Here is a 12,041-nt window from a genome sequence, read left to right on the forward strand (position 1 = left end):
TTGTGGACATATGCTTCAATTTCCCTTGGGTAAACCCTGGGACTGGGATGGCTGGGTCATATGGTAGGTTTAGTACATCCATACAATGGGATACTATTCAGCAATAAAAAGATGCGAACTACTGTGCACATAACATGTATGAATCCCAACATGCTTATGCTGAGTAAAAGCTGGATATCCAGCCCAAAAGACAGCACATATTATATGATTCCATTCATATAAAATTCTAGAAAAAGCAAACTATAGCAAAAGAAAGGCAAACCAGCAGTTGAGAGGGCGAAGGATAGAGAGGCACATGAGGTGAGGATTATAAAGGTACATGAGGAAAATCTTTCGGGGTGATGGATCCTTTCATTATTTTTATGGCAGTATAGTTTCACAGCTGTATACATATGTCAAAACACCACATTGTACATTTTAAACATGTGCAGTTTATAGTATGTCAATTATACCTCAATAAGGCTGTCAAAAAATACTGTTTGAATAACTAGCAGGCCCTCAGTAAACACACAGAATGAATGCAGGGAAGTGTTCAATATCAGGTTAAGGAATACAATTTATTGCCCAATAAATGTTGGTAGAACTAATGTGCAGAAGAAATAAGTGAATAAATAGTAGGTGTTCGATAATTTTATAATAGATGAATGAATGAATTTGACAAATGTTTACGTCAGCCTATCATGTGCCAGCCGCTATCCTAAGCTCTGGGAATGGATTAGGGAACAAAACAGAGATCCCTGAGCTCCTAGAGCTTTCATTGGAGGACAACAGTGGACAATGAAAAGGTAAGTAAAACACATATAGTGTGCTAGACAGGTGCTAAGCAGAGAGAAAGCTGAGAAGGGAGACACGGAATGTCAGAGGACGTTTTTTGAGTGTGGCACCCTCCTCGGAAGGGTGACATGAAAAAAGACCTAAAGGAGATGAGCGGATCGGGTGGATGTCTAGGATAATATAAAGTAACTGCCCCAGAATTAAAGAAGAGAACGAGTAAGAGTTGAATGAAATGTCTGACGGGTGGGTGAGCGCAACAACAGGAGCATTGAGTGCTGATGAGGTGGGCGGGGTCCCGAGCCTCTCGTCCCCCCGGTCCTTGCGTTGTCCACAAGGAGGTGCTCTTGCGCCCGCCTCGCAGCGGTCTTCCGCTGTCGGCCAGTGCGTGGGCACGCGCAGAAACCGCTAGGCGGCGTCGGTTTCCCTTCCCACGCGCGGACGCCGGCGTGGGCGGACGCGGCCAGGGTGCCCGCGCGTGCGCAGAGCCGAGGCCGGGCTGCCCTCGGGGCGGGGCGGAGCTGGGCGGGGCAAAGCAGGGCGGGGCGGGGGCTAGAGGTGATCCCCGAGCCGCGGCGGCTCCGGCCGTGAGGGGAAACCGAAAGTGGGCGGCGGCCGCGGCTGTGGCCCTGGCGGAGACGGCGGTGGGAGCCGGGCCCAGAGGCGTGGGGACGGGCCGCGAGCCCCCAGAACGAGGTGAGCGCAGGTCTTGCCCGCTGTGGGAACGACAGGTGCCGGGCGAGGTCGGACGAGGTTCTGGCGGGCGCAGTGCACCTGGGTCACTAGCCGAACAGGGGGCCGAGCTGGACTCGAGCGGGCCCGGGGCCTCTTCCCTAGAGCTGCAGAGGATGCCCCTGTCCCGATCTCCGGAAAGCTGGCTGGGCCCCTGGGAGTTGAAGTTCCAGAGCGTTGTGTTTTAAATCTTTGATGGGACCCCTCCCTCGACCTCTCGGGGCGTCTGGGCGTTCATCGGGAGTCGGACTGACCCCTGCCGCCTGGGACGCTCGGTGCAGCGGGGGGAAATGCAGCGGTGGGGGTGTGGACAAGGGGCGGGAGGGGCTGACCAGGAAGTGGTTCCCGGTACCGGCGCGGCGGGGCACAGCCGAGCTCCTGGCTGTTTGAACTCCCGTATCTTACACCGTGAGCTTTAAATTCCTTAAAGGCACGGGCCTCTCTTTACAGACTAGCCCCTGCAGGCCGCTTAAGCAATGCAGGACACAAACACTATACGTTTCTCTCAAACCATAGCACTTGAGCCCTGGGGGGGTACAGAGCTCCAAGTTGGGAAAGAAGTATGAATCCATGAATGAGTTTTCACCATGATGTCTCAACCGAGTCAGGGTCTCAGCCTCAACTTAATGGGAGGAAGCTTGGAGCCCGCACAGATTTTCTCCTCTAGTCCCCTTGCAGCGTTGAGTACAATACATTTCCACTAATAACCAAGGGCCCCACTCACTCTCAAACAATTACAAAGATCTAGAAAGGGAAATATCTATGTTAGAAAAAGTCCCAGCCCAAAAGGATTCAGAAAGCCGCCCTACAAAACGAAGACAAAAAACGCCACTGATCTGGCTCATCCCTCCTTGACCCCCGCCCCACCTTAGTGCAAGTTAAAAAATTGCAGAAAAATGCCCTGCCTAGTGATATAAAATAACTTAATGACAGAAGTGAAACTTGGACCCAAGTCCCCAACCCTTCCCAGCTGCTTTGTTGTGTAGGTATTGGATACTGCAAATAGTGTGGGGTTTGCAGACTTGGGTTGGAATCTGGGCTTCTCCACATAACTAATTGTGTGGTCTTGAACAAATTACTTTCTTTAAGCCTGGTTTTCTGTTTATCAATTGGAATTATTTAACTTATTCTGCAAGGCTTTTGTGAAATAACTGCTGTAATTCCTTTGGTTCTTAATAATAGTCAAGAAATGTTAACTCGCTTCTTTACACCGAACTTTCCATATTTTACCTAATTGAGTTTAAGTTTCTTGGATACAGGGACACATCTTTAAGTTCTCTATATAATATAAATTGGCACATGGTGGAGATTTTTGTATTTCCAACCAACTGACATTCATGAAGCATCAGTTAGCACAGAACTGTGCTGGGGGCAGGAAATTGCTATGGGGCCAGCTGTTTTAGAACCCACATCTCCTGTGCCCCAGTCCGGGGCCCTTTGCCAGCTCACAGCCACCCTCTTTGCTAGTTAAACAGAATGAGACTGTGAAGCAGCAGTTAGTGGTGCCTTTGGATTTGTCCCTGTAGGTTGGAAATGAAATGTAATCCCTGCTAATGCCCTTTTAAGTGTACTGGTTGAACATGGCTGAATGAACTATTGTATTTTGCATCAAGAGATTTAAACTCCTTAGAGGACCTCTCTTTAAGTTCTCTGTGCAGTATAATCTAGTTGGAGACAACAGGAAGGAAAAATACTTTATAATCCAAATTTATAATTCAACTTTTAAGTGCCTACTCTGTGTCTGATCGAGTGCTGTTTCTAAGATCTGAAATTTGACGTAGAATGAGTGCTTTGCTTCTGGGAGTTTTCATGGTCAGCAGGTAAATACAGAAAGGACAAATTCCTTGCTGCTTGGAGTGAAATTTCCTATTTACGTGAATTAGTTTTTCTTTCTTTATGCAAAACGACTTTCTCCTTCCTCTGCTCCCACCTTTGTACTTTTAGAAGCTTCCTTCTTTTCATTATTTCCCCCCAATGGGCCAATTTCTTTAAAATGTTGTCTTTCAGACAAACTATTTAGAAATAATTTGTCATTTTTAGCTGAACATGTGTGTGAGATTATGTGGCTGGTAGAGCTTCCTATCGGCACAAGACAGACACCCAGTGTGACCCCAAAGCCAAGTCAGTATGTCAGCCATGCAGCTTTGTTGGGGGGAAGCAAACTCACGATTTCCATTAGATTTTCACATCCCATTTCAGAACTTGGACTCCAGGGACAGCTGAGAACCATGGATCTTGTCCGCCCTCCTTATCTTTCATATGAAAAAAGTGACCTGAAGTGACTTGCACAAAGGGTCACAGCTAAATAGAAGCAGAACTGGGATTAAGACCCGAACTCCTAACTAAGCCACTTGTGATCTCAGTTTTTTCTCTAGTACATAGATTTATGGAAAACCCTTCTCTACTCATACTATGTAATTACTAATGTGTGTGTAATTTGCATGTGTGTGAAATGACAGTAATAAAAAAAAGAAAACTGCTCTCTCAAGATACCCTGAGGAGGTTTGTCACCACCTGAAGGCATTAATTACTATCTTTCCTTTTAAAAAGAGTTGGTAAAGGACTAATTCAGGTGGTAACAAACAGACTACTATTGGAAAGGAAAGAAGATAACATGTTAAACTGTTGCAAGATGAGAAATCACCTTGGAAGGGTCTTAGACAGGAACCTTCCTTCTCTTAGGCTCACTTTATTGATTTGTGACGAGGGGTTTGGGATTGGCTAGATCATGCCTGAAATCTTTTCAGCACAGGCATTCTGGATTTTAGGGGCCTGACTTGTTGCTAAAATAGTGTCTTCATGGAGAAGGGCAGCCATTTACCAGAAGTATGTGCCCTGGGAGATATGAAAAACTGAGTAGCTGACTAAAGAAGGTAAGAGAGATTGCTTGGTGATTTCCGTTTACCCTGAAAATTCTTCAGATTTAGGTGGGGGGTTAGTGCCGCTCTTCAACTCAAATTCATGACACAAGAGCTAAAATCAGGAAGATGAGCCATGGAGTACAGTTGGAAATAGTTGCAAAAAGAGAAACCTGAGAGGAGAGAGCCCAGATGACAGTGAGACCCGTGTGGCTAGAGGTCTTTGGGCAGCAGCAGCGAGGAAACTCCAGCTACAGGAAGCAGGTTAACATGCAAATGACTGGGCCAGGGAGGATCAGCCCATGGTAAAGGCAGGTATCTAGAGCACACCAAAACCAGGTTCTTCAGAATCAGACTCTCCCAGGACCGTCTTCAGGTGGATTAGAGAGAAAGCTGTGAGTTTACAAAATGCAGTTTTGAAAGTGAGAATTCTGTTAGGCTGTTTGCATTGTTCGGTCCTGGCTTTCCTAAAGGTTGTCACTACTTGTCCTTGGTCTTTGCCCCACTTCTTGTACACTGTTAGCACTTACTGGTACTCATGATGAATTTTGTAGCAAAACAGAAAGGAACAGTATGAAAGGACTGCATTTTTGCAGCAGTTGGCAAGTCTTTTGCATTTGTCACACCCTTAAGTCAGAATGTGGCAGATTGCTGTCTCATGCCACTCTAAGGGCTAGTTGCTAAGTATGCCCCAGGTTGCTCTCTGTGTCCCTCAAGCCAAATTTACTTTCAGAAGCCAACTCTATGCATTTGGAGCAGCCGTCAGAAAGGAAGCCCTAAGTTTGGGAGCCAGAATATACCTGGGTGCTTATTGTGGTCCTGGCTATAAGAATATGTGAGGCTTGGAGTAATGACCCTGAACCTCCATTTCCTCATTTTTAAACAGAACAGTTTAGAGGAAATGGTGTGACGGCAAGAGCATTCCTCGCTTCTGTCAGCTCCCCTCTCTGAGGTCGGGCCCACCACCTTGTGCTGCTCTACAGTGTCCAGGGATGTTGGGGGATTACAGCCTAGTAGGGAACTTCTGCCCTAAGACCCTTTGTGAAAGCAGTTAAGTGACTTTTGCCTACTAGTTAGGTGAGAAATCTTGGGGGAGATCCAGTGGCTTTCTTACTAAGCTTGCCAGGTCAAGTATGCTAATGAGGCAAGTAAGAAAACCTGGGAAAGCCCTGATATTTCAAATTTAATGCTGTACTAAAAATTTCTCCAGTAAACCAATGCCTATATCATTGCACTCTTAGCCATGTAATGTATATATTCATAGGTAATTTCCCATACCATGTGTCTAGGAAAATGGGTTTCATTAAGAACCGAGTGCCAAGGATAGTGGTAAGCACACATAACTATTTTTGATGCTTGTCATTCAGAAAGAGAGGCAAGGAAAGAATGGGGGAAAAGAGTAAGAGGAAGAACATGAAAGTTAAGTGCAATCTGTTGTGATCATTTGTGGCCAATTTCTTCCTGCTTGACTAAGGTCTTTGCTAGTTGACCTTGGTCAGTTTTTGAAATCGAAAGTGCTGTGATTAAGTAACTCCCATCTTCACTTTACTCTGCTGTTTAGGGTTCTTATTCAGCTCAAGCAGCCCCCTTATTATCTAGGGAAATACTTAAGAATTTTAATCTGAGAACCCATGGTCTAGAACAGAGATGGCCAACCTTATTTCCCCCAGCCTAGTCTAACTGATGGTCGCAAGGGCTTGCATAACATTCTCAAAGTACTGATCTGACTTCTCTTAAACTCTAAATTGTATTTGTCACAACAGTTTTAGAAAGTAGAAATAAGAGGGAAAGTTGAAAAAGCAAAATGGCAACTTAAGAAATTTGGGAGCCACTTTAGAGAAACTTCCAAACTTAATTTTTAGGGGTGGGGTGGAATGCTGAAAGGTTTGCCATTGAGGCACTTCACTGATAGTTGAAATTCCCATGATAAGCTTCCTTTTGTGTTTCAATGGATGACATCTAAGATAATAAGCTTGATTTTTATAGTTAGAGGAAAGTATTCTTATATGTATATTTTTTACCAGAGTTCTTAAGTAAAATTGCCAACTTGAGAAAAATCTCGAAAAAAAAAAGCCATGATAACCAAGGAATTAACAAAAATTATAGCACTTTAAAGCATTAGAGTAGACTAGAAAATAGTAATAATCTTTTTAAGCTTTAGTTATAACTTTCTTTTTGTTCAGTGCCTGAAGTGACATTGCTAGTGTAGGAACTGCGGACTGGACTGGATGAAATTGACAAGCACGAGAATAAGACATGTAACTGAACAAGACATACAACCACATTTACCCTTGCAAGTTTTACTGCACTTACCTGCTTCTCACCAGCTTTGAGATCCTCCATCTTATTGTCCCACCAAAAAGTTGTTTACAAACAGAGAGTTATAGTATTGCGTGAAAACAGCACGCTTAAAAGGGTGTGGGGGAGGGATGCTTAATTCAGATTGCAGCCATGTGGTCAGGCGTTGCTTCCCAGTCTTCTCAAGTAACAGCTCATTTTTAAAAATTTTTATTAAAACTTTGTGAAACCTCACACAGGAGTAGTTGTTCTAGTTTCTATTGGTTGGTAAGATATGTAACTATCAAAAGCCATTGTGAATTCAGTATCAATTTATGTTGATGAATCCCAACAGTGTCTGCATACTGTTTCAAAAACAAGAATACATATAAGTACGACACACTTACAATATTCAAGCAGTGCTTGCTTACACATCGGGGTGTGTGGGCTTCTTGTGGTTACGCTGTGGCCCTGACCTGAGCCTGCTCTTTGAGAACTCTGGCTCAGTGTGGAAAGGCCCAGAAATAATTACATGATGGATCTCAGCCACAGCTTGGAGGCATAATTGGCTGTCTCAATCAGTTTATAACAATCATTAAAATTTGCAAATAAGTTTTTAAAATGTAAGATTATTCCTTTAATAGCTCACATGCATTTTCCTATTGTTTTAGTGAGTGAGAGAGAAAAGGAGTGGTGTTAGGCAGATGTATTTTCAGTCATTATTTTTGAGCTCTTACTGTGGGCTAGGCACTAGGGATGCAGCAATGAGCAAAACCTACCCAAATCCCTGCTCTCATGGAGTTTACATTCAAGTCAGGAAGACAGGTTGGTAAAATTAAATGATGAAGAGTATCAGATGGCTAAGGAGTAAAATAAGGCAGGGGAGGGGTAAAGGGAGTGCCAGGCAGCTGGCACAGCAGTTCTGGTTTTGAGTAGGCCAACCACAGAGGGCCTTACTGAGGTGGCCTATGAGCAGATACCTGAAGGAGGGGATGTGGGGAGCTGTGTGGACCCTGGGGCAGGGGCTTCCAGAGCAGAGGGACTGGCGAATGCAGAAGGAAAAGCAGGGAGGCCAGCCTGGGTGGAATGGAGTGGAAGGGGAGGAGCTGAGGGCAGAGAAGTGGAGTGGGTGCAGAGATTGCTTTCCCCCCATAAATGAGTGGTTGCTGTCTACCCCCTAAGTAAAAAGTACACCGCGGAAGGTGGAGGGGAGATGGGGGTAGCAATGGAACAGATGCTCTTTCCAGAAAGAAGGGAAAGGGGAGGTAATAGAAACTCCCTTCTCACAGTGAAGAATGTTCTTCATACTGAAACTCTGGCAGGAGAATTTAAAGTTGTTCTGACTGGAGAGGAGCCAGATATGCTGAACACTCTAGTTTGATCCGGGTACACTGCTCACACCCAAGTGAGTGTGTTCCTCCATGGGTACTGACCATCTGACTTGTTACCTACACATTTGTGTATATAATTCATAGTCAAGGCCCACTTAGATATGCAGGTATACAAAGAGGCAAAGTCCAGTTTTACTCAGAGGAGCTCTAGATGAGTAGGTAGGAGGGACTGGGCTTGAAGGAAAGAGGAGGAGGAGTAGATAGGTAGGAAGGGTGGAGGCCAAAGAGAGAAAGTTAGGGAGGCTTGGCACTAGGAAGTTAGCAAGTGATCCTTTAGTTTCCCCTCTTGCAAATTAAAACTTGGCCAGCCTCCGTGGTGGTTTTACTTGCGGAAATAACTGCATCGTGAAAGTTCAGTGATCTTTGACTGTTGAATCATGAACCCCTGCAAATCAAAGCATTTCCCTTGTAATCAGGAATTTACTATTTATGAGCCAAAATTCACGCTTCAGATTTAACATCTGGCAACCTTGAAACATAGATCCCGAAGCCATCCTCTCTTTCTTTGTCCCCAGCATACTCAAAGCATAGATAGACATCAAGGGTAATGGAGATACTCACAGTCTACAGCTGTCATCTTTCTCTGCCGTGAATATTTATTCGGTCTTCAGAGGGCCTGTCTCCAGTTGTCCTGTTGACTTGGGATTCATACCATCCCTGTGAGTAGGCTGAGTCTACTGTTGACTTCACACCACATTTTTTTCTCTTTGCTTTTGCTTTACTGCCTTTCTTGACTGTCTTGTCTCCTGATGTTGATTCTTCAGGGTTTTATCTTTTGTTTTTTTCAGTACCAGTCGGGCTAATATGATAGAAAGAATGTGGGCTTTGACATCAAATAGACCAGGACTAAAAATCTTGGCTTCCGTACATCCTGTGATACATTGGTTATTTAACATCTCTGAGCTTTGGTTTTTCTCATCTACAGAATGAGAATAATACTTTCCTTCCATAATTATTATGGGTATTAAATTTTCAGGAAATCCAATTCTCAGAATTTACACGAGAAAAAGAAAAACATGTATCTTCTCAAATCAGCTTTATTTTTTAATACTCCAAAGTTAGAAGCACCCCACATGTCTATCATCGTTTGAATGGGTCAAAAAATTGTGGTATATCCATATGGTGGAATATTACTTATTAATTAAAAGGAATGAACTGCTGAAAAATACAGTAACATGGATGACACTCAAGAACACTAGGTAATTCTAATCTGTAGTGACAGAGTGCAGATCACTGGACAGATCAGAACCAGGACGGTGTATGTAAGAGGGGGAGAAGAGAGTTGACTGCAAAAAGGTACAACTTTAAGGAATTTTTTTTCAAGTTTATTGAGACCCACTTTATAGTAAAACTCACCCTTTTTGATTTACAGTTCTGTGAATTTTGACAAACTTATATAGGTATGTAACTGTTACCACACCTATATTCTAGATCAATATATAGATTATCTCCATCACCTGCAAAATTGCCTCATGCCCTCTTTGGAGTTAACTCCCAAGCCTTGGCAATGACTGATATAATTTCTGTGCCTATAGTTTTGCCTTTTCCAGAATGCTACATAAATAAAATTGTATATTATTTAGCCTTTTTATCTGGATTCTTTCACTTAGCATAATGTGAGAGTCATTACTATGGTTTTTATGTATCAATAGTCTGTTCCTTTTTATTGCTGAGTAGTATCCACTGTATGAATATATTTATTTATCTATTCACCTGTTGATAGATGACAATTGGATTGTTTACAGTTTGGGGCAGTTATGAATAATGCTACTATAAACATTCAAGTACAGGTTTTGTGTGGATATGTTTATCATTTTTCTTGAGTAATTACCCAGGAATGGGTTTGCTTGATTACATAAATGTATGCTTTACTTCATAAGGAATTACCTGTTTTTCAAAGTACCATCTTGCATGCCCACCAGAAATGTATGAGAGTTCTAGTTGCTCTGCATTCTTATCAGCACTTCATATTGTCAGTTTTTTTTGTTTGTTTGTTTAATTTAAGCCATTCTAATAGATTTATAATGATTCCTCACTGTGGGTTTAATTTGCTTTTTCCTAATGAATAATACTCTTGAGCATCTTTTAATGTGTTTTTGGCTATCTGCATCTCTACTAGCAAACTATGTTTTCAGATGTTTTGTGCATTTTTAACTGGGCTCTTTGTTTTTTATTATTGAATTTTATATATTGTTTTTATATGCTAGTTACGAGTCCTTTACCAAGTGTGATATGAGAATATTTTCTCTCAGTCTGTGGCTTGTCTTTTCATTTTCTTAACAGCTTTTAGAAAAGCAGAAATTTTAAATTTTGGTGAGATCCAATTTTGTCAGTTTTTTTCTTCTGTGGTCTAAAAATTCTTTGCCTATCCCAAGGTCACAAAGATTTATTCTTATGTTTTCTGTAGAAATTTTCCAGTATTAACTTGGTCATTTGGGACCTAAATGATTTATTTTGGTTTAGTTTTTGTGTATGGTATGAGGTTCATTTTTTGTATGGATGAATAGTGTTCCAGCACTATTCATTGAACTTTTTCTATTGAATTTCCTTGGTATCTTTGTCAAAAATCAGTAGACCACTAAAGTGTGGGTCTATTTCCATACTGTATATTCTGTTCCATGGTCCTTTTGACAATACCACACTATTTTGACTAATATACTTTAATAGTAAGTTTTGAAATCAGCCTTATTACACCAGCTAGGACCTCCAGTGTGGTAATGAATAGGAGTGAAGAGAATGGACATTCTGTCCCTGTTTCCGCCCTTAAGCAGAAAGCATTCATTCTTTCACTGTTATATACCATGTTAGCTGAGGGGTTTTTGCAGATACTCTTCATCAGGTAAAGGAGGTTCCCTTCTATTCTTGTTTTCTGAGAGTTTTTATCATAAATGATTTTTGAACTTTGTCAGATGTCTTTCCTTCAACTATTGATATGTGATTTTTCTCCTTTAGTCTGTTGATATAGTTACATTGATTGACCTGTGAATGTTGAATTAATCTTGAATTCCTAGAGTAACCCATAATTAATCATGATATGTTATCCATCTTACATATTGTTGGATTTGACTTACTAATATTTCGCTAGGATTTTTCACATTTATGTTCATGAGGGATATTGGTCAGTGTTTTTCTTTTCTTGTAATTTCTTTAATTTTGGTATCAGCATAATGTTGGCCTCATAAAATGAGTTCAGAAGTGTTCCCTTCCTCTATTTTCTGGAAGAGTTTGTGTAGGAGTGGTATTAACTCTTTCTGAAGTGTTTGGTAGACTTTGCCAATAAAGCCATCTAGGTTTGAGTTTTCCTTTTCTAACTACAAATTTAATTCCTCTGATAGGCATAAGGATATTAAGGTTATCTATTTCTTCTTAAGCTTTGAGATTTGTGTATTTTAATGAATTTGTCCATTTCATCTGCATTACAAAATTTATTGGCATAAGTTGTTCATAATATTCATTTAAACTTCTCTGTCATTTGCATATCATATTTATACTTAAGAGCACCCACAAATAAGCAGTTTTGTTTCCTTTTTAAAATGGACAAATGAGGAAATTGCTGGAACTGTATGCTGTTCCTCCTTTCAGTTTTCTAAACCAGAGAAAGGGCAAGACTATCTAGAATTCTGTGCAGTCCAATATAGTATCCACTTGGCATATTTAATTTAAATTAAATTTAAAAAATCAGTTCCTCAGTCATACTGGCCACATTTCAAGTGCTCAGTAGCCACATGTGGCTAGTGGCTGCCGTATTGGATAGCATGGGTATAAAACATTTCTGCCATCACAGAAAGTTCTATTAGGATAGCACTGTTGAAGGAAAGATTAACAAGTTGTCCACGGCTTATCTTTTTCCTTCCTTGAATGAAGGCTAAGTCCACTTTTCCTGGCTGCTTGAATGTCCTTCTCTGAATGTTATATTCATTCTGTTTACTGTTAGTCCAAAGAAAATATGAATGACTAATCTTGAAAAATGCCTGTTACTGATCAGTGAAAATCCCTAGCTAAGTCCCCACAG

At 41.7% G+C, this 12,041-nt stretch overlaps 1 protein-coding gene across 2 annotated transcripts in view; it reads left to right on the plus strand.

Moving 5' to 3' along the window:
• The first annotated feature begins 1,305 nt into the window (after positions 1-1,305).
• TDRD7 (tudor domain containing 7) overlaps positions 1,306-12,041 on the plus strand; it is a 63,263-nt gene continuing 52,527 nt past the window's right edge. The window contains exons 1-2 of one of the 2 annotated variants that reach the window (XM_074361866.1): positions 1,306-1,467; positions 8,545-8,688. The gene's annotated coding sequence lies outside the window, so the exon portion shown is untranslated. The remainder of the gene's footprint in view (positions 1,468-8,544; positions 8,689-12,041) is intronic. The other variant, XM_074361865.1, reaches the window with a different exon arrangement.

The sequence above is a fragment of the Camelus bactrianus genome, chromosome 4 (genome assembly GCF_048773025.1).
Source record: "Camelus bactrianus isolate YW-2024 breed Bactrian camel chromosome 4, ASM4877302v1, whole genome shotgun sequence".
Taxonomy (NCBI): Eukaryota; Metazoa; Chordata; class Mammalia; order Artiodactyla; family Camelidae; genus Camelus; species Camelus bactrianus.